This window comes from Poecile atricapillus, chromosome 19, assembly GCF_030490865.1.
Source record: "Poecile atricapillus isolate bPoeAtr1 chromosome 19, bPoeAtr1.hap1, whole genome shotgun sequence".
Lineage (NCBI taxonomy): Eukaryota > Metazoa > Chordata > Aves > Passeriformes > Paridae > Poecile > Poecile atricapillus.
In genome coordinates, this window is record NC_081267.1 from 3,744,364 (window position 1) to 3,767,258 (window position 22,895).

Genomic DNA, 22,895 nt, shown 5'->3' on the forward strand with positions numbered 1-22,895 from the left:
AGTCCTTGGATGTTACTTTGTTCGGGATATCTTAAGTCTCAGGTTCCCAGCCGGGCTAACCACTTCTCAGTTATTAGTCTTTTGTGGGTTCACAGGTCTCTTTATACGACTGGCATGTGTCCACTCCTTTTCAGCTGTTCGAACTACAGAGTCAGTTGTTAATAACACTTGGTACGGCTTTTTTCACTTCGGTGTTAGGGATTTTCTTTCTAGTTTCTTATCAGCGCTTACTCTCCGGGTTGTACCTGAGAGTGTAGGGCAGTTGAAGATAACTCCATTCTCAGTCACTATTAAAAACTCAGAAATCTCAGTTAGAATAAAACAGTATCTCTTGTCACTTGAGGGACGAAGAGGGTTGAAACCAGAAATAGATAGATTGTTAAGTAAGGGACTATTAGAACCATGTATGTCACTTTTTAACACACCCATACTGCCAGTAAAGAAGCCAGATGGGACTTATCGTTTGGTACAAGATTTAAGAGAAATTAATAAGAATTTAATAAACGTACAGTGGCACGGTTCCCTGTAATAGCAAATTCGTATACATCATTAAGCAAATTGGGACCTGACAGTCTACAGTACAGTGTTATAGATTTAAAGGATACATTTTGGGCCTTGGTCTCATCTCTTGATGAGACTAGTCGAAATTATTTTACATTTGAATGGGAAGATCCAGACACAGAGAGGAGACAACAATTGAGATGGACACTATTGCCCCAGGGATTTACAGAACCTCTCAACTTGCCTGGACAAGCACTAGAACAGATTCTACAGGATTATCAGACAGACCCAGGAGTGACTCTGATACAATACGTGGATGATTTGCTTTTAGCTGGAAAGAGGAGGAAGATGTAAGGAGAGAGAGTATTAAATCGTTAAATTTCCTGGGTTTAAAAGGATTGCAAGTATCTAAGGCAAAGCTCCAATTTGTGGAAAAGAAGTAAAATATTTAGGCCATTACTTTAGAAAAGGGGAAAAAAAATAGACTCTGAAAAAAATACAAGGAATTTTGTCACTACTAATTCCTAAAAATAAAAGACAGATACGTCAAATCTTGGGATTAACAGGGTATCGTAGACAGTGGATTGAAAACTATAGTAGTAAAGTATAATTTTTATATCAAAAATTGACACAGGAGGGAGTAATAAAATGGAGTTTAGAAGATACAGAAAAATTCCGGGAACTACAAGAAAGTTTAATTCATGCTCCTGTCTTGAGTCTCTCAGATTTAAAGAGACCCTTTTACTTGTTTGTAAATGTAGAAAATAGGGTCGCCTCTGGAGTCCTAACTCAGGAGTGGGCAGGGAGGAAGAAGCTAATAGGGTATTTATCAAAGATCTTAGACCCTGTGAGTAAAGGCTGGCCAGCCTGTTTACAAGTAGTAGCAGGATGTACCTTACTGGTAGAAGAAGCTAGCAAAATCACCTTTAATAGCAATTTGAAGATAATGTCCCCTCATAACATTCGGGGTGTGCTACAACAAAAAGCGGAAAAATGGATTTCAGATGCTAGACTTTTAAAACATGAAGGAATTCCAACTGAAGCCCTAAACTTAATACTAAAAACCACAACTGTACAAAACCCGGCTGCCTTTTGTATGGAGAACCTGAAAGTAAATCTTTGACACATGACTGTATAACTACAATTGAGGAACAAACCAAAATTAGACTTGATCTGGAAGAAGAGGAATTAGAAAGCGGAGAAAAGCTGTTTGTGGATGGGTCCTCCAGAGTGATAGAAGGAAAGAGGAAAACAGGCTATGCTATAATAAGAGGACCTGATATTCAAGTTTTAGAATCAGGTCCATTAGACAAATCTTGGTCAGCCCAAGCCTGTGAATTGTATGCAGCATTAAGGGCATTGAAATCACTAGAAGGAAAGGAGGGGACAATATATACAGATTCCAGATATAGTTATGGGGTGGTGCATATGTTTGGTAAACTGTGGGAAGAAAGAGGTTTAATAAACTCTCAAGGGAAAGATTTGGTTCATCAAAAACTTATAATTGCAGTATTAAAGGCCCTGAGAAGGCCCAAGAGGTTAGCAGTGTTTTATTTGAAAGGACACCAGAAGGGAATAGACTTGAGGAGTAGAGGAAATAATGCTGCTGATTAGGAGGCAAAACAGGCGGCATTACAAACAATGGTCATAAAAGAAAAAAAAAGGGAGGGACAGGAAGAAACTTTAGAACATAAGAATAGTGACTTAAGAAGTAGATTTACTGAGGAAGAAAGGCCAAAACTCCCAGAGACAGGAGCAATAGAAAACTCAGAGGGGAGATAGCCTCTCCCAGATGGCCGGGAAGTACTACCAAAAGCCATAGCTCAAAGAATATTAGAAAAATACATCAAAGAACACATTGGGGAGCACAAGGGTTAATAGATTATTTTGCAGCAAAGTATATGAGCACAGGTATTCGAAACTTAGCTAAGCAAATTACTAGAAGCTGCCTCCCATGTTTAAAAACAAATAGGAAAAATCTCTGAAAATTACCTTATGGAGGGAGACCCTTAGCAAAAGACCCTTTGCAAATATTCAAATTGACTTCACAGAACTACCAAAGGTAGGAAGATTTAAATACTTCTTGGTCCTAGTGGATCTTAGTAGATCAAACTCCTAATGGATTTTCTACTCAGGTCTTTGCATAAGCACTTTCCTCTGGGTTAAAGGGGATTCTTTGTTCCCAGGAATTTAATTTTTGTTTAACCCACTCTTCGGTTGATCCAAATATAGGCCAAAATACATTCTTTGAAATTTCTTTCCCTCTCTATATTACTACACAATAATTACTACACAAAATCATTTTTGCCCTATCTTTATTTTCTGTCCCTGGGAAATGTTTCCAATTATCTAGTATAAAACTCAACGGACTATCTTTAGGTATCGGTGAGAGTTTAACAGGTACAGGAGGCTTGCTCTTCCCCTGTCCCATTCTTCCGGAGTGCCTTCAATCACACAATTCCTTTCGCTTCCCCTCGTTCGTACCGCTCTTGCTCGGGGAATCCAGCTGCCGGTTCCCCTCTCAGACACACACACTCACCACACTCCGGGATCCCGACCCCGCCCAGACGGATCCCCGTTATACTCACGCGTCCCACGTCCCGCGTCTTCGTCCGGACTCTGTGCACAGAATTTAAGGGGTCGACCGGTCCCCCTTTTGCTTATTGCTTTAATTTTAGGTTCGTCGGTGCAATTGAGGCAGGAACCGGCCCCCCCGGGCCGCTAAACCTTAGAGCGGGGCGCCCCCCGGAAGTGCCGATCCGTCCTACAGATTGCATCCGAGTCACGGGCACCAAATTGTTATAAATTCACTCGAGAGAGTGTTAAAGTTTAATAAAGGGAAGTTTTATTAATTATAGCAAGCAATAAGCAAAAGACAGCGCTGGACAGCTGGAAAGCGATCCCGCTTTGCCGCGGCCGTGCTTCCGTTTTTCGTGTGTCTCCTTTTAATCAGTCCGGCTCTCCGGGCTCTCCTGTGACGTGTCCTTCCTCGGGTCTTTCTGCGCATGCGCCTTCATCGGTCTAGGGGTCCGATCGTTTGCTCTTTACCTTATCTTCCTTTAACTTTTCTTCACTGTTCTCTGTAAAGGCTTAGCTCAGTAATTTTTTGGAATGCAAGGAATCTTAGCAAGGACATGATAAACGTCAGTAGCTATACAAGCATCAGTTACTATGCATACGTAAGTAACTATCGTAAGTAAGTAAGGGGTAAGTAACAATCTTGATTTTACAGAACATAACATTACAGGATATCATATCTGCATGTTTAGTCGAACAAAAGGGTCTCTGTTTATCACATTTAGGGCGCGGGACACGGCAGGAGGTTTGGGCGTGGAACTGTGTTCCGAATGGCTCAAATAGCACGAGGGATTGAGCGGGAGATGGGGTTAGGGAAGAAGTGGAGGAGGGAGGAAGAGGGGGAGCAAGAGGAAGAGGAGGGACAAAGGAGGATCAGGGAAAGGAGAAGGAACCACGAGGTCCAGCACTCCCTCAATTCACAGCCGCCTACCTATGGGATCATCACACCCCATCCCACAGGTGACCGGGGAGGGGGACCTCAGCCAAGATACTTTAGGTGCTCCCTATTTTGGGCTGCTTGAGGGGACGTTTGGAGAATGAAGAAATCCAAACCTGAGCAGAAAATGCCCCTTGGGGGTAAATTGGGGGTCCTGGCATCCCTAAGTGGGGAGCTGGTAACCGGGGGAACTTTTTGGATTCTTGGCACTCCCAGCAGCCTGGGGAGGGCAGGGACTGAGTAGACAGAGGACCCCCAGTGCAAGAGTGACCCCCAGCAGCTGGGACAGAGAGGAACCCCTGAACACCAAAGTGGAGAGACCAGAGACGGGGAACTCCTGGGAGACATTTTCAGGGCTGAATCTTGGTGTTTGGGAGGTTTTTATGGACTCCAGATGCCCGGTGACTTCTGGAGATGGACTTGGGTAGAGGGACCTTCAAACTCAATGTGCTCATCCCCTGTTCGCCCCAAACCAGGATTTCCCATTCCCAAATCTTGTCTGGATGGAGAAGGAGGCTGCGAGGAAGAGGAAGATGCCCCAGGACACCCAGGCAGGTGAGGAGGAAGTCAGTGCCCCTTTCCCCCTCTCTCCTGCTCCATCTCCCAGCCCAGCATGGCCCCCGGCTGCAGGACAACCCCGCTGCCGACGCCGTCCTGCCAGGGACACACTGGGGGGATCTCCTTCCCCTTCCCTCTGGCACGGAGGCAAATCCCATCCTCTCCTTGTCCTTCCTCCCCCAGACAAGGAGCTGAGGATGGAGACCAGGGAGGAAAGATCCCCACAGCAGAACCTCGTGGAAGAGGCCATTGTGAGCAGCTCCATGGCTGAGGAATGTAATGGGGAGGAAAATCTGCAAAGATCCCGCAGGAGGAGGGGCTCCAAACCCATCCCAGGGTGCTCTGAGGAGGAAAGACCCACCCTGTGCCGGGAAGGCGGCCGGAGATCCAGCCGGGGCTCTGAGCTGGTGGTCCATGAGCAGGTTCAGGATGGGGAGAAGCCCTACAAGTGCTTGGAGTGTGGGAAGAGCTTCAGCCAGAGCAACAGCCTGATCTGCCACCAGATGATCCACACTGGGGAATGGCCCTACGAGTGTGGGAAATGTGGGAAGGGCTTCCGCTTCAACTCCAAACTCATCATCCACCAGCGCATCCACACTGGAGAGGCCCTACGAGTGTCCTGAGTGTGGGAAGAGGTTTCACAGCAGCTCCAATCTTTTCCAGCACCAGCAGATTCACACGGATTAGAGGCCCTTCCGCTGCCCCGACTGTGGGGAGGGCTTCAAGCGAAACTCCAACCTCATCAAGCACCAGCGCATTCACACTGGGGAGAGGCCCTATGAGTGTGGGGAATGTGGGAAGAGCTCCAGCCAGAGAGGTCCCACCTCACCATCCATCAGAGGATCCACACCAGGGAACGGCCCTATGAGTGTGGGGAATGTGGGATGACCTTCAGCCGGAGGTCCCACCTGACCATCCACCAGATGATCCACACTGGGGAGAGGCCCTACGAGTGTCCCCAGTGTGGGAAAATGTTTCAGACCAGCTCCAATCTCCTACAGCATCAGCTGATTCACACGGATGAGAGGCCCTTCCGCTGCCCTGACTGCAGGAGGGGCTTCAAGAAAGACCCCCACCTCATCAGGCACCAGCGCATCCACACTGGGGAGAGGCCCTACGAGTGTCCCCAGTGTGGGAAGAGCTTCAGTGAGAGCTGTCACTTGAGCAAACACCAACGGAGGCACTGGTAAGGGAAGCTCTGCAAATGCCCCAAAGTGCAGGATGAGCTTTCTCCACAGCTCCAGCCTCATCCCCCCTTGGAGGACCAACATAGGGCAGAGACCTGGTGATCCATGTTCCCTGTGATCCATGATGGGAAGACACCTGTCCCTTTTCTTGCCCGTGGCAATGACATGATTTGGGATCAAAGAATGTGAGAGTGTGATCATGGCCCATTATATTCAGTCCCACCTCAGGTCACTGCCAGGGGCAGGAAAAGGACTCCCTGTCTCTCACCAGAGGAGAAGGGTGTCCTTTCCTGGCAGGAGGAAATACGTGGCCAGGAAGAGCCGGTCGATGACATTTTAGTTTTCCCAGTAAATAGATTGTCTTATCCCTTCTGTTATCCAAATTGTTTCTGTACCTATTTGTTCCTTATCCCATTGCTGTTGTCAATAAATTGTTCTTATCCCAGCCTGGGATCTTTGCCTTTTCTGCTTTCCATGGGAGGTGGGAGTGAAGCGAGCGGCAGAGCCGTATTAGCAGGAGCAGGAAATTGGGGAATGCCATTCCTGAAGCCCAGCCCATGGAAACCGAGCATCCCAGCTGGTGCCAGGCCTGGTTGCCATGGGCAGCAGCCTTGGGAGCGGGTCCCTGGCTGGGGGCTGTGGGAACCTCTTCCCTCTGGTGCCCAGGGCCAGGAGTGGAGGGAGCGGCTGGAGCTGAGGCGGGCAGGTTTAGGCTGGATGTGAGGAAAAGGTTTTTCCCGCGAGGCTGCTGGGGCACTGAACAGGCTCCCCAGGGAAGGCTCCCAGCTCCAGGGCTGGCTGAGCTCCAGCAGCGTTTGGCCAGCGCTGCCAGGCCCAGGCTGGGATTGTTGGGGTGTCCTGTGCAGGGCCAGCAGTTGGACTGGAGGATCTCCATGGGTCCCTCCCAACTCAGCCAATTCTGTGGCTCTGTGATCCCATGAGCCTGGGGATGGGACTGCAAATGGTTGCCATGGCAACGGGCTCTGGCTCCAGGCCTGAGCTGGTGTCCATGGCAACCACCCCTGGCATGGGGCCATAGCAACAGGGGCTGTGATGGTTGTCATGGAAACAGACCACAGCAGAGAGACAGCTCTGGCCAGGAGCAGCTCCTGAGCACAGCCCAGCAGGGCTGGGGCCCTGCCAGGGCAGCTCAGGGACATGAGCAGGCCCAGACAGAGCTCCCAGGGGCTCAGCACTGGCAGGGGCTGGGGGATGTCCCAGAGGGGGCTGTGTCACAGTGGCACCTCTGTGGCTGTGTCCTGGAGCCCCAGAGCACCTGTGATGCCAGAAAGGGGCTGTGTGACTGCTCAGAGTTTGTTGTGTGACATCACTGAGCAGCTATGGCATCATAGAGGGGACTGTGTGACATCACAGAGAAGGCTGTGACATCATGACATGGCTGCATGACATCATAGCGCCATGGATGACATTGGCGGGCAGCAAAGAGCGGCGCCAATGGCGGGGCCGGAGGCGGCTCTGGGGGCGGGGCCGGGGCTGTGGGCGGGGCCGCAGCGGAGCAGCGCGATGGCTCCAGCGCTGGGGCCGGGGGCGCTCCCGGGGGGCGGCAAGAGGTGAGGGGGACCCCCGGCACCGGGACTCTTTGATCGCCCATTCCAGAGCGCCGAGGGGCCCCTAAACCCCCATTCCTGGGCGCCACCATCCCACCGAACCCCCATTCCCGGCCGTGGGTCCCACCCTGCACCCCCTTATCCGGCACCAGGAACGCCTGCACCCCTTTCCCGGCCATCCCGCCTCTCGCAGCCCCCAGAGCCCCCTTCTCCTTGACCCATTTTCCCCCCGGACCCCTATTCCTGCCTCTCCCAGCAGCCAGCCCCTCCTTTCCTCAGCACTGAGGACACCCGGGACCCCTATTCCCAGCCATCCCGGCTTTCCCTGCCCTCTCCTGGCAATGGGGACACCGGGGACCCTTGGAGCTCCCTTTCCTGGATACAGGAACTCCCTGAACTCCAGCCATGCCACATCTAGCCAGCCCTAGCCTCCCCTCTTGTCAGTCCTGGCATCCCCAAATGCCCTTCCCGGCTCTCCCCGTTCCCCCTTTCCTTCAGCCGTGACCCCCCCGATCCCAAATCTCCAAATGTCCCCCCAGTTCTCCTCTCCCTGCGTTCCCTGCACGCGGCGCTGTCGGAGCCCGGCCCGGGCTTCCCGCAGTCCATGTCCATGGGGTCCCTGGCTGGGATCCCCTTCCAGCGCCGCCGCAGCGAGCGGGGCTGGGCGGAGCCGCAGCCGCCGAGGATGGCGGCCAGAGCCGAGCCGGGATCTTGGGATAGCCAGAGCTGGGATATTGGCATAGCCAGAGCCGGGATCTTGGGATAGGCAGGGCTGGGATATTGGGATAGCCAGGGCTGGGATATTGGGATAGCCATGGCTGGGATATTGGGATAGGCAGGGCTGGGATATTGGGATAGCCAGGGCTGGGATATTGGGATAGCCAGGGCTGGGATATTGGGATAGCCAGGGCTGGGATATTGGGATAGCCAGGGCTGGGATATTGGGATAGCCAGGGCTGGGATCTTGGGATAGCCAGAGCTGGGATATTGGGATAGCCAGGGCTGGGATATTGGGATAGCCAGGGCTGGGATATTGGGATAGCCAGAGCTGGGATATTGGGGTAGCCAGGGCTGGGATATTGGGATAGCCAGAGCTGGGATATTGGGATAGCCAGGGCTGGGATATTGGGATAGCCAGGGCTGGGATATTGGGATAGCCAGGGCTGGGATATTGGGATAGCCAGAGCTGGGATATTGGGGTAGCCAGGGCTGGGATATTGGGATAGCCAGAGCTGGGATATTGGGATAGCCAGGGCTGGGATATTGGGATAGCCAGGGCTGGGATATTGGGATAGCCAGGGCTGGGATATTGGGATAGCCAGAGCCGGCACAAGGAGCGGCACCGGCACGGGGCCAGCGGGGAGCTGCAGATGCTGCAGCAGCGGCACAGCCAGAGCGGGGCTGAGCGGGGGGAGCCGGGGCTGGGGGATCTGTGGGGCTGCGATGGCAACTGTGGCACCGCCACGGGGATCCCTGAGATCCAGGCTGAGGGATTAACAAATTCCCTGGCTCACAGCTGCAGGGAATGTCTCCGGAAATATGTCAGATATGGGCGGGAGGCGCTGGAGTGTAAAGGTGGGGAGGACAGAGTTCCCAGGGGATATGGGAATGGGAATGTGGGATCGGGGAGGGCAAAATTTGGGAACATTTGAATTCCCATGGAAATTCCATGGATGGATCTCAGACATCATCCCATTCCCACGGGACCTCCACGGATGGATCCAGCTGCTGTCCCATTCTGTAGATGGATCTCACTGCTATGCCATTCCCATGGAATTCCATGGGCAAATCTTCCTATCCCACTGCCATGGGAGCTCCAATCCAGTTCCCCCCAAACCCATCCTGGGGGACCCCCCATGACCCACCCATCCACCCCAAACTCTTCCTGGGTCCCCCCTCATCCCCCCAAAACGGGAATTCCTGGGAGTCCCCCTGTGTCCCCTCCCCCAGGACTTTGGGGGTCCCACCCTGCCTGTCCGTGCACCCCCAGATTTCTTCCACAGCCCCCCTGTGATGGTGGAGGGTGGGGGCCGAGTGCTGGTGCCCCCCTGCCTGCAGCAGATCCAGCGGTGAGGGCAGTTCGGGGGGTCCCTCAGCATTTGGGGTCCCTGGGATTTGGGGTGACCCCCCGGGCCCCCCAGGATCTCCCTGAACACGCTGACGCTGCCCGTGCACAGTGAGAAGGTTCAAACCCGGCACGGGGTCCCCAGCACTGCCACCCACATCGCCCAGGTACCCCCAAACCTGCCGAGAACCCCCAAACCCCCCAGGACACCCCAACCTTCCCTGATCTCAAACACATCCCTGGATGCTCCAAAAACTCCCCAAAACTGCAAAACCCCATACAGACATTGAGATGGTTCATACCTGGCATGGGGTCCCCATCTCCATCACCAGCAGGTTCCCCAAAACAGCCTTGGGACCCCCAATTCCACCCCCAGGATCACCCGCATTCCCCCATCTGGACCCCTGTAAACCCTCTTGAGAACCCCAAAAAACAACCGTGGCCCCAAAACCACCCAGAACTTCTGAAAACCCTCAGGAACCCCTCACAAAGATTTATACCCAGCATGGGGACCCCATCACCTTCATTGGCATCACCCAGGTACCCCCAAACCCCTCCCGGGACCCCCAACCCCTCCCGGGGCTCCACTACCGGAACCAACGGGAGTGGTGTTGCCCTTTTAAGAGGAGTTACAGTGGGACCCGACAATACCGGGGGCCCTTAAAGCGGCCATGGTAGAGAGAACCCCCAAAATCCACCCTGGGGGACAAAACATCTCCTACAGGGGCTTGGGGTGGGAGCACCCCTAAAAATGTCACTTAAAGCCGTCATGATCCCCCCCTAAAAAGGGGTTTGTGGAGCTGCAGCTGCACAAACACCCCAAAATGGGGAAGAAAAAACACCCCTGTAGTGGTGGGATCCCCCCCAAAAAACCTGAAAATGATAAAAACTCCTCTTGAGAGGGGCCTGAAGACCCTGAAAGGCCCTGGAAGAGGGACAAGATCCCCTCCTCTGCTGGGGCCTCCCCGAGCCGGGAACTCTCCCGTTCCTGCACTCGGGGGAGCCCCGAACGACGGCGGCTCCTGGGCTGAGCCCCCCTCAGCCGGGGCTGCGGAGGGAACTGGGGGGGCTGGGACGGGGCTTGGGGATCCTGGGGTGAACTGGGGGACCCTCAGTGCTCCCACCTCCCCCTGTCCCCCTGTCCCGCCCCGTTCCCATTGTTCCCCCAAACCTCCGCTGCCCCCAGCTCGGTTTGGGGGGGACCCAGCCCTTTCCCATCGTGTCCCGGCCCGGCCCCGCTCACCCGAGGGCTCCGAACCACGCCCAGGGACAGAGGAGGGACAGAGGAGGAGGAAGAGGAGGGACAGAGGAGGAGGAAGAGGAGGAGCAGGAGGAGGAAGAGCTGGAGCAGGCAGAGGAGGCTCCACGTGCGCTCCCCGCTCTCTGGATCTGCAGCTCCTTCGGGACCATCGCCCCCCATCCCGCAGGTGCCCGGGGAGGGGGAGCTCGCCCCAAATACCCCGGGGCTGCCTGGGTTTGGGGTTTTTGGGGGGGATGTTTGGGGATGGCAGGGCTCCAGAGCTGCAGGTGCCCCTCGGGGGGACCCCGGGAGGTGTTTTTGGGGGGGTCCCGGTGGCGGCAGAGCCCCGGCAAAGGGGCCGGGGGGATGCGGGTCCCCCCGCGGTGGGGGTTGGGCTTCCCGGGCCGGGTCCCCCGAGCTCTGCCGGTGCCAGGTGGGGACCGGGTGGGAGCGGGGGCACCCCGGTTTTGGGGAGCCCCGGGAGAGCCGCGGCTTCCCTGAGCGGGGACCCCGAGAGGGGGGGACCCCTGGGATTGCCGGGACCCCGGCGGGGGGTGCTGGGGCTGGAGGGGCGGCACGGCCGGGAAAGGGGTTCGGGGCTCCCGGTGCCGGCAGTGGCTGCTCCCAGCATGAGCCCAGTTGCTCCCCCCGTGTGGTTTCAGTTTCCTCGGCAGCAGGATGAGCCAAATCACTTCCAGTACAATTTGTCTCCATTTTCCCCAAATGTTATCTCAATTTTTTCCCTCATTTTTACTCTATTTTCCCACAGTTTTATCCCATTTTCCCTCATTTTTATCTAGTTTATCCCAAATTTTCCTTATTTTAATCCCAATTTATTCCTTATTTTTGCTCTATTTTTCCTTTATCTTATTTTCATATAGTTTTCCTCCATTTTTCTCATTTTTCCTGCATTTTCCCCTTTCTTATCTCATTTTTCCTCAATTTTTTCCCAATTTTTCTGAATTTTTTTCTTATTTCTCCTCCATTTTTACTCAAATTTCCCCCATGTTTTCCTATATTTCCTCAATTTTTTTCCCCATTATTAATCTATTTTTATGCATTTCCCCATTTTACCCTCTTTTTGCTCCATTTTTCCCCAGTTTTTTTGCCGTGTTCTCTCCTGTTTTACCCATTTTCTTCTATTTTTCTCCCACTTTCACTTCATTTTTACCATTTTTATTCCCATTTTCCCTTCATTTTTCTCCCAGTTTCCCTCATTTTTTTCCCTATTTTTATCCTGGTTTTATCTCATTTTCCCATCATTTTATCCCCATCTTCTTCCATTCCTTTCTCCCATTTTTCCCAATTTTTCCTCCATTTCCATCCCATTTTTCCCTATTTTTATCCCATTTTTTCCCTATTATTTTCCCATTTTGGCTCCAATTTCCCCCATTTTTGCTCCATTTCCATCCTATTTTTCCCTATTTCCCCTTAATCTTCCCCATTTAATTATTCCAAAAAATTAATATTTTGGCAGGGAAAAATAGAAATTTTGGTGGGAATAAAGGGTGTTTGGGGGCAAAACTTCATGAATTTGAATCACAGCTTTCCCATGATTTTTCCATGGTTTTTCCATGATTTCTAGCCGGAAGGAGGAGTGAGATTCATCTGAACATTCTGGAAGCTGGAAGAGGACCAGGCCATCAACCTTCCCAAAAATCTGGAGCAGCTCATCTGCAATTCCACCTTTCCCCACTCCCTGGATTCCCAGGTCTGGAAATTCTTCTACAACCTCCCAGGTAGGCAATTCCCAAAATTCCATGGAAAAATGGGATAGGGGGATTTCATCCTGGTTTTTTCCTGAATTTCCCCATTATTTTCCCCAATTCTTTTCTCTCTTTTTTTTTTTTTTAATTAATTTTCCTGATTTTTCCTGAATTTTTCCCAGTTTTTTCACCATTTTTTTCCTGATTTTTTTGTTTTTCCTGATTTTTCCCTCTTTGCAAAATTTTTTTGTCTTTTCCCCAACTTTTTCTCAAATTTTTCCATAATTTTTCTGGTTTTTCCCATTTTTTTCCAATTTTTTCCCTTGTTTTTCCCATTTTTTTTCTGATTTTCCCCCAATTTTTTTCATTTATTTTCTGATTTTTTTCCCTGATTTTTTCCAGGTTTTATTCCCTTTTTCTTATTTTTTTCCTGATTTTTCACAATTTTTTTCAGAATTTTTTTCACATATTTTTCAATTTTTTTTTTCCTGATTTTTCCCTCTGATTTGTCCAAATACTTCCCTTTTTTTCCTAATTTTTTCTGATTTTTTCCTGTTTGTTTCCTTGATATTTCCTAGTTTTTTCCCAATTTTTTTCCCAACTTTACAAAGTTTTTCCCCACTTTCTTGTACTCTTTTTTTTTTTTCCTTGATTTTTCCCAATTTTTTCCCAGTCTTCTTCCTCTTTCTTTTCCTGATTTTTCCCTGGTTTTTTCCCAGTTTTTTCCTAAATTTTTTTCTTGATTTTCCCTTAGTTTTTCCTGATTTTTCCCTCTTCTTTTCGCAATTTATTCCTGGTTATTCCCCATTTTTTTTTCACAATTTGTCCCTGATTTTTCCCTGTATTTCCTAATTTCTTTACTGATTTTTCCTGATTTTTTCCAGGTTTCTTCCCTCTCTTTTCTTGATTTTACCCAATATTTGCTCAATATTTTTCCAGATATTCCCCATTTTTTCCTGATTTTTTTTCTTTTTTTTTTTTTTATTTTTCTGATTTATTTTCAATTTTTTCCCTTTTTTTTTCTTAAACTTTTCCTTGATTTTTGTGCTTTTTCCTGGTTTAATCCCATTTTTTCCCCTGTTTTTTCCCTTTTCCTTTCCCTAATCTTTCTGGTTTTTCCCAATTCTTTCCTGATTTTTTTCTTTTTTTTTTTTTCTGATTTTTCCAGATTTTTTTATCCTTTTCCTGTTTGTTTCCCTGATTTTCCACTGATTCTCTTTTTTTTCCACATTTTTCCTCTGATTTTTTCCAAATTATTTTCCTTATTTTTTTTTCAATTTTTTCTCAAATATTTCTGGTTTTTCCTTCATTTTTCCAATATTTTTCCCAATTTTTTCCTGATTTTTCCTGATTTTTCCCAGGGTCTTTTCGGCTTTCTTTTCCTGATATTTTCCCTGATTTCTCACAATTTTTCACGATTTTTTTCATGTATTTCCCATTTTTTCCTGATTCTTGTCTCTTCCTTTCCCAAATTTTTTCTAGCTCTTCCCCAATTTCTTCTCAAATTTCCCTAGTTTTTATCTGATTTTTCCTGGTTTTTTTCCTATTACTTTCCAGATTTTATTCCTCTTTCTTTTTTGGTTTCCCCCAATTTTTCCAAGTTCTTTCCCAGTTTTTTTCATGATTTCACAAATATTCTTTCCAATTTTCCCTGGTTGTTCATGACTTTTCCTTCTTTTCCTATTTTTTCCTGATTTTCTCCCCATTTTTTCTTACTTTTCCTGATTTTTCCCAGATTTTTTCCACTGTCTTTTCCTGATTTTTCCCCAATTTTTTCACATTTTTTTCCTTGAGTTTTCTCTTTTTTTTCCCCAAAATTTTTCCTGGCTTTCCCCAATTTTTTGTCAGATTTTCCCCTGTTTTTCCCATATTTTTCCCAATTTTTTCCTGATTTTTCCCTGATTTTTTTGGATTTCACCCTGATATTTTTCTGGTTTTTCCCTGAATTTTCCCTTCCATTTTCCTTGAATTTATCCTGGGCTTTTTTCCATTTTTTCCCCCAATTTTCCAGTTTCCTTCACACTCCCAGTCTAATCCCAGTCACTCCCAGTATGAGGCCAGTCGCCCCCAGTTGCTCCCTGTCAGTTCCAGTATGACCCCAGTAGCCTCCAGTGTGATCCCTGGGACTCCCTGTCTCTCCCAGTATATCCCAGTCAGCCCCAGCACGCTCCCAGTCATTCCCAGCTCCTCCCAGTTCCTCTCAGCATGATTCCAGTTGTTCCCAGCCACTCCCAGTCAATCCCAGTATGATTCCAGACACCCTCAGTGGGATCCCAGTCTCAGCCAGCAGGGACCCAGCTGCTCCCACTGTGTCCCAGTATGATCCCAGTTGAGCATGATCCCAGAATAGTTGTAATTCTTCCCAGTTCCTATCACTATGATCCCAGTTGTCCCTGGAATAGTCCCAGTCCATCTCACCATGGTCCCACTCACTCCCAGTTTCCCCCAGTGTGGTTCCAGCTGTTCCCAGTGTGGTCACAGACACTCCCAGTATATCCCAGTTGCCCCAGTAAGGTTTTAGTTACCTCAGAATGATCCCATTCTTTCCCAGTTACTCCCAGTTGCTCCCACTATGATCCCAGCTGTGGTCTCAGTCCCCTCAGCATGGTTCCAGTACCTTCCAGTTGATCCCAGTTGCTCCCAATGTGTCCACATTTTCCTCCCTACATGGGCCCAGTAGCTCCCAGTAACCCCCAGTCAGGTTCCATTTGCTCCCACTGTAATCCCAGTGGTTCCCAGTGCTATCCCTGTAGGAGCCATTGTCACTCCCAGTATGGTTCCAGTCACTTCCAGGATGATCCCAGTCACTCCCACTACAATCTCAGTCACTCCCAGTATGAGCTGTTGCACCCAGTCACTCCCAGTACGGTTCCAGTCACTCACAGATATTCCCAGTCTGATTCCAGTCATGGCCAGAGTGACTCCCTGTCACTCCCTGGATGGGCCCAGTTGCTCCCAGTCACCTCCACCATGGTTCCAGTCCCAGACAGCACCTTTCCATTCACTCCCAGTATGATCCCAGCTAGTTCCAGTAGGATTCCAGTACGACCCCAGCATAGGCACAGCTTCTCCCAGGATTATCCAGTTGTGGTTCCAGTTGCTCCCATTTACCTGCCCTGTGGTTTCAGTCTCTCCCAGTCTATCCCAGTTGCTCCCAGCCACTCCCAGTCACCCTGAGTGCAGTCCCAGTTGCTGCCAGTATGGTCACAGTCTTGCCCAGCATGGCCCAGCTGCTCCCACAGTGATCCCAGTAGGATCCCAGTTGCCCTCAGGATGGTTCCAGTTGCTCCCTGTTCCTCCCAGTTGCCCCCAGTGTAGTCCCAGTCACTCCCACTCACTCCCAGTTGTCCCCAGCATGGTTCCAGTTGTTCCCAGTGTGTTCCCAGTCATCCCCAGAATAGTTACGGACACTCCCAGTATATCCCAGTTGCCCTCAGCATGTCCATAGCCATTCCCAGACACTCCCAGTGATCCCAGTCCAGCACTCCCTGAAATCAGAGCCCCCCACCTGTGGGATCATCACCCCCCCCTTCCCCCAATCCCAGAGGTGCCCAGGGAGGGGGAGCTTGGCCCAGATATCCTGGGGGGTTCCTGGGTTGGGTTTTTTGGCGGGGGGGGTGATGTTGGAAGATTAAGAACTCCAAAGCGGAGCAGAAAATGCCCCTTGGGGGGACACTGGAGGATCTCACCATACCTAAGTGGGGAGATGGAAACGGGGAACTTTTGGATTCCTGGTACTCCCAGCAGCCTGGGGAGAGCAGGGACCGAGCAGACAAAGGACCCCCAGTGCAAGCGTGACCCCCAGCAGCTGGGACAGGGGGGAACCCCTGAACACCGAAGGGGAGAGACCAGAAATGGGAAAGGCCTGGGAGACATTTTCAGGGCTGAATCTTGGTGCTTGGGGGTTTATATGGGCACCAGCTGCCCAGTGACTTCTAAAGGTGAGCTTGGAGAGAAGAAACCCATTAATCCTGTGTGCTCATGCACTGTGTTTTCCCCAAACCAGGATTTCCCATTCACAAACCTTGGCCGGATAAAGGGGGAGGATGTGAGGAAGAGGAAGATGCCCCAGGACACCCAGGCAGGTGAGGAGGAAGTCAGTGCCCCTTTCCCCCTCTCTCCTGCTCCATCTCCCAGCCCAGCATGGCCCCCGGCTGCAGGACAACCCCGCTGCCGACGCCGTCCTGCCAGGGACGCACTGGGGGGATCTCCTTCCCCTTCCCTCTGGCACGGAGGCAAATCCCATCCTCTCCTTGTCCTTCCTCCCCCAGACAAGGAGCTGAGGATGGAGACCAGGGAGGACAAATCCCCACAGCAAAACCTCGTGGAAGAGGCCGTTTTGAGCAGCTCCACAGTGCAGGAATCCAACAAAAAGGAAAATGCCCAGAGATCCCGCAGGAGGAGGGGCTCCAAACCCATCCCAGGGTGCTCTGAGGAGGAAAGACCCACCCTGTGCCGGGAAGGCGGCCGGAGATCCAGCTGGGTGTCTGAGCTGGTGGTCCATGAGCAGCTTCAGGATGGGGAGAAACCCTACAAGTGCTTGGAGTGTGGGAAGAGCTTCAGGTTGAGCAACCGCCTGATCCAGCACCAGATGATCCACACTGGGGAATGGGCCTACGAGTGTGGAGAATGTGGGAAGGGCTTCAGCTTCAGCTCCCAACTCATCATCCACCAGCGCATCCACACTGGGGAGAGGCCCTACGAGTGTCCTGAGTGTGGGAAGAGGTTTCACAGCAGCTCCAATCTCCTCCAGCACCAGCGGATTCACACGGATGAGAGGCCCTTCCGCTGCCCTGACTGTGGGGAGGGCTTCAAGCGAAACTCCAACCTCATCACCCACCGGCGCATCCACACTGGGGAGAGGCCCTACGAGTGTCCTGAGTGTGGGAAGAGGTTTCAGACCAGCTCCAGTCTCCTTGTGCACCAGCGGATTCACACGGATGAGAGGCCCTTCCGCTGCCCCGACTGCAGGAAGGGCTTCAAGCAAAACTTTCACCTCATCAGGCACCGGCGCATCCACACTGGGGAGAGGCCCTACGAGTTTCCCCAGTGTGGGAAGAGCTTCTCAGTCACCTCTAACTTCACTAAGCACCAACAGAGGCACCGGTAATGGAAGCCCTGCAAATGCCCAAAAGTGCAGGAAGAGCTTTGTGCACTGCTCCAGATTCCTCCTACCTTGGAGGATCCACATTGGGAAGAGACCTGGTGATCCATGTTCCCTGGGATCCATGCTGGGAAGACACCTGTCCCTTTTCCTGCCCATGTTAATGACATGATGTGAGATCAAAGAACATGAGAGTCTGACCATGTCCCTGTCATTATATTCAATCTCATCTCAGGTCATTGCCAGGGGCAGGAAAAGGACTCCCTCTGTCTCACCAGAGGAGAAGGGTGTCCTTTCCAGGCAGGAGGAAATGCGTGTCCAGGACGAAACAGTCGGTGGTGTTTTAGTTTTCCCTATGAATAGTTTGTCTTATCCCTTCATTTACCAAAATTGTTTCTATTCCTGTTCATTCCTTATCTCGTTGCTATTCTCAATAAATTGTTCTTACCCCAGCATGGGATCTTTGCCTTTTGAGCTTTCCATGGGAGGTGGGAGGGAAGTGAGCAGCGGCACGGTTTTAGCAGGAGCAGGAAATTGAGGAATCCCATTCCTGAAGCCCAGCCCGTGGAAACCGAGCATCCCAGCTGGTGCCAGGCCTGGTTGCCATGGGCAGCAGCCTTGGGAGCGGGTCCCTGGCTGGGGGCTGCGGGAACCTCTTCCCTCTGGTGCCCAGGGACAGGAGTGGAGGGAGCGGCTGGAGCTGAGGCGGGCAGGTTTAGGCTGGATGTGAGGAAAAGGTTTTTCCCGCGAGGCTGCTGGGGCACTGAACAGGCTCCCCAGGGAAGGCTCCCAGCTCCAGGGCTGGCTGAGCTCCAGCAGCGTTTGGCCAGCGCTGCCAGGCCCAGGCTGGGATTGTTGGGGTGTCCTGTGCAGGGCCAGCAGTTGGACTGGAGGATCCCCATGGGTCCCTCCCAACTCAGCCAATTCTGTGGCTCTGTGATCCCATGAGCCTGGGGATGGGACTGCAAATGGTTGCCATGGCAACGGGCTCTGGCTCCAGGCCTGAGACAGGCAGAGACAGGGGTTCCATGGAGACCTCCCAGGGGTTTCTGGGGATGCTGAAGAGCCGTGTGGTCAGATGCAGTCACAGCAATTCCATGGTGACATCCCAGGGGACCTTGGGCTGCAAAGGCACTGCTCTGTCACAGGCACTCCCGGGGGTTCCACGGTGACATCCCAGGAGTCCCCAGGCTGCCAAAGAGCCGGGATGTCACAGACACTCCCAGGGCTTCCTGTCATGGGCAGAGTGGGAGCTTCAGGCAAAAGCTTTATTTCTTTATTGGAGAAACTCCTGCTGAGTCATGAGGTGGAGAAATGACACCCAACAGCCACCAGGAATCCTCTAAACCCTCTAAGATGCCTAGACTTTTAAATTCCTTCTAAGAGAGGAGACTGGGGTGGCTGTCCACTCCAATTCTGGTCCCAGGCTTTGTTTATGTGTAAAAGACTTGACAGGTGGAATTGAACCATAATGCAATTTGTCCCACAGGTTTAACAATGGAATACCATCTGTCTTTTCTGATGCCCATTGCCAAAACTGGTACTCTCCCTTTAACATTTCTTTTATTCAAGGGTATCTCCCAGAAAAAACCTGCTAGCTCTGGCTGGCCTTGGCCTCTGGTGGTCACCTCACATCAGCCCCTGAAACAGTGCGGCTCTGTTCCTTCCTATGGAAAAGCTCCAGCCTCCTTGTCCAGGGACCATTTAGAATTTGGCATCCCAAATTCCATAGATCTAAGAATTGCTCCAAGACAAAAGCAGCCAGGACAGAGGGGTTAGGTTGGCCTTGTCCTCTTGTGATTTTTAGATTATAAGCAGCCTCTTTTCATTTGAAAAACCTTGGAGAGTGCCCGGAGATCTCCCAAGGTGGGGTTTTGAGGCCTCAGGCACATGACCACTCTATAGGGACAAAGGAGCTCTGTGCTCCATGGGGTGGAGACTGAGGACAGTGGAGGAGAGCCATGAGAGTGTTTAAAGAGTGGTTTTAGAGATGGTAGATCCTTTTGACGTAGTGGAAAAGAGACTGAGAAAGAAAGAATTGATGCCAAGTGCAGCTGGGGAGGCCCAGAGTGAACACCAGGAGGAAGGAATTTGTGTCCCAGGGCAGGGCTGTGGTGCGACACGTCCCCCAGATGGAGTCTGGAGCAGCCCAAGGCTTTGTGTGGCCAGGCAGAGGCAGGCAGGACACAGAGCTGTCAGCAAAGGAAGGGGCCAGCGAGGTGGGGCAGCCGGGGGATGACGACAGCCTGCAGGGACAGAGGCGCAGGGCATGGACACCACAGGGCAGCCTGGGCTGGAGAGGGCACAGGGATGTGCTGTGCAACTGCAAGGCCCTGCCAGAGGCAACTTGTGCAGCCCTTGGGCCATGGCTGCTGGCCCTGGGCCTGAGGCCAGCAGGGGACAAGTGACCCTGGCAGCCCTGGGGCCTCATTGCCTCCTTGGCCCTGCTCAGCAGCCTGGCAGGGGCCGCCCCATGGTGCTGCCCTTGGCATTGCACATCCCCACATGCCAGTGCCCCGGGAAGAGCCCTGAGCAATGAGGGAGGGACAGCATCTGCCTTGCCAGGGGCTGGGGCTCAGCCCTTGGCCCTTGGCATTCCTGAAACACATCCAGCTTTGCTCAGCACCACAGACACCTTTCCCTTGCTTGTCCCCAGCTGCCATCAGGGCCTCCAGTCTTCTGCTCTCCCTGGAACCTGGGGACGCTTTCTCACTCGTGTCTCTCATTTCAACTACAAGAAACTTCAGTGTTTCTGTCTGCGTTTGAGTTCTTGAGAAGTTTTTGGAGCACACTCTGAGGGACTGAGTGTGATGCCAAGAGCCCCAGAGGCCCGAGAGGGTGATGAAAGTGCTGGTGCTGTGTCTGTGCTGCTGAGCTGGGCCGGGCTCCTGGCCCAGAGGCAGCTCCTGGCAAGGGCAGCGCTGCAGAGAGACAGCTCTGGCCAGGAGCAGCTCCTGAGCACAGCCCAGCAGGGCTGGGGCCCTGCCAGGGCAGCTCAGGGACACGAGCAGGCCCAGACAGAGCTCCCAGGGGCTCAGCACTGGCAGGGGCTGTGGGATGTGCCAGAGGGGGCTGTGTCACAGTGGCACCTCTGTGGCTGTGTCCTGGAGCCCCAGAGCAGCTGTGATATCAGAAAGGGGCTGTGTGACAGCTCCGAGTGGGTTGTGTGAGGTCACAGATGGGGCTGTGACATCACAGAGTTTGTTGTGTGAGGTCACTGAGCAGCTACAGCATCATAGAGGGGATTCTGTGACATCAGAAAGCAGGGTGTGGCATCACAGTGGGGGCTGGGTGATATCACTTAGTGGGCTGTGACATCACAGAGAGGACTATGACATCAGAGGTTGAATGCATGACATCACAGAGTGGGTTGTGACATCACAGAGTTTCTGTATGACATCACAGAGCCACCACAGGGTGGGCTGTGACATCACTGGGTGGGCTGTGAGGTCACAGAGCAGACACCACAATCCCAGAGGGCGGCTCTGTGACATCAGACAGCAGATTGTGACATCACAGAGCAGCTGTGTGACAGCAGAGAGAAGAGTGTGTGATGTCAGAGAGAAGGCTGTGACATCAGAGAGTAGGTTCTGTTATCTCAGAGGGGCTGGGACATCACAGACCAGGCTGGGACATCACAGAATGGCTCTGGGACATCCCAAGTGCTGTGGGGCCTGGGACAGCAGGACAAGGACCCCCTGACAGCGTCCCTGTGTCCCCCAGGGCCAGAGCCTGGGCCAGGGCTCCTTCACCCTGTCACCAACGAGGGCTTGAGAGCACTTAAAAAATCCCCAGCAAGGGAGCAGCAAAAACCAGATTTAATATTAAGCACCAGCAGCACAAAGTTCCTTGGCAAGAGTCACTCTGCTCCTGACTGGACACTTCAGGCACAGCAAGGAAACAAAGCAACAACAAAAACAAACAAAATCCAGGCAATCCAACCAGAAATTAACCCAGAACCGTCCATCCGTGTGTGTGTGTGTGTGTGTGTGTGTGTGTGTGTGTGTGTGTGTGTTTGAGCTTAACAGAGGTCAAACTTAACAGGACTTCACTTATACCTTCATTTATACCTCAAACATCACAATTTAGCAAAAGAACTTAACAGCACTTAAGCTGACTTATATGACTTCAGGATTTAACAGTGGAGTAACACTTAACAATATTCAACTTCGTTTACTGTTGTAATCACAGGCACTGAGAGTGTGCCCTTATCTCTGATGCCTGGCTCTGACATCCAAGAAAACTCTGAATTTCATATAACACTGTGAAAACAACTGTTAAATAGAAAAACCAGGAGTGTAAGTGTGTAGATTAAAGAGATTTCTTATGTCACTGCATGAAAAAGTTCAGGTTTGGAGTTTAAACTTTTTTAGAAAATAGAGGACAAGATGGAGGATTCAGGGTGTTGTCTCTTGTCCTTCTTTCTTCTTCATCTTCTTCCTCTAGAGGTTTTTGGGTAGTAGTAGGTGATTGGATAGAGAATGCTGCAGTGCAGCACACAAGTGTTGGGTCATTGGGTCACTAAGAAAAAATATCTCCTTGGCATTTGTTAATTGGGTAAATGAACATATAAAAATCCTTGAAGAAGATCTTTGTTAGTCATTTTGCACCTTTCTATCTTAGTGCCCATAGCTGCTTGTGGCTCCTTGTACCCTGTATACATGTAATGGAGATAAAAGAAGAATAAACAACCAAGTCCAAACAAGAGAAAACTGCCTCTCTCTCGTCAATCTTCAGCCCAAGGGGGAAAAAGAACCCAACCACAAGTGTCCCATCAGGACACCAGGGCCACACTGCACCACTGCAGATGGGAGCAAACCCTTGTGGACTGCGTGCCTTACAAATCTGCTAAACCCATGTCACACACATCCCTGAATTCAGACATTTAAAATATGTACATTTATCCACAGATACCTTTTCATCAGCAATATGTGCTATAAAACACACAAGAGAAAAGGGTTGGGATGCCATTGCACACTGGCAGTCAGCCTTTGCTGTTTTGAGAATCCCTCATAGCATCAAAACAACACACATCTCACAGAAAACAAAACATTTCCTGCAGCCCTGGAGTGTAACACACCACACTGGCGTTCCTCAAATAACAATAAAACAGATCATTGTGGGAAGAGCACATGGCACTTTAACAGGAATTACTGAAAAACAAAAGGGAGGAATGTGTGGTGGGACCCCAGAAAGCAAAGTAGCTAAGGCTGTTCATACAATAAATCATTCAGCAGTATCAGAAGATCCCCAAACCCAGGCTCGCTTGAACTCTGCAATTCTAACACAAGTGAAAGACTTAGCAATGTGAGCTCTAACAAAAATTACCAACTTGTCAGTGCCAACCCAAAGCTATTCAAGTAGAAGATAAAACCCCAATGAGCTATATATGCAGTGAAGCAAGGGGTCAATTAATGCTACAATTGGCACGAGATAATGCAAACCAAGACTG

The 22,895-nt window shown here is 51.0% G+C and overlaps 1 pseudogene; it reads right to left on the reverse strand.

The window, feature by feature from the left end:
* Window positions 1–22,895, reverse strand: part of LOC131586325 (uncharacterized) — a 1,027,770-nt pseudogene that overhangs the window by 680,306 nt on the left and 324,569 nt on the right.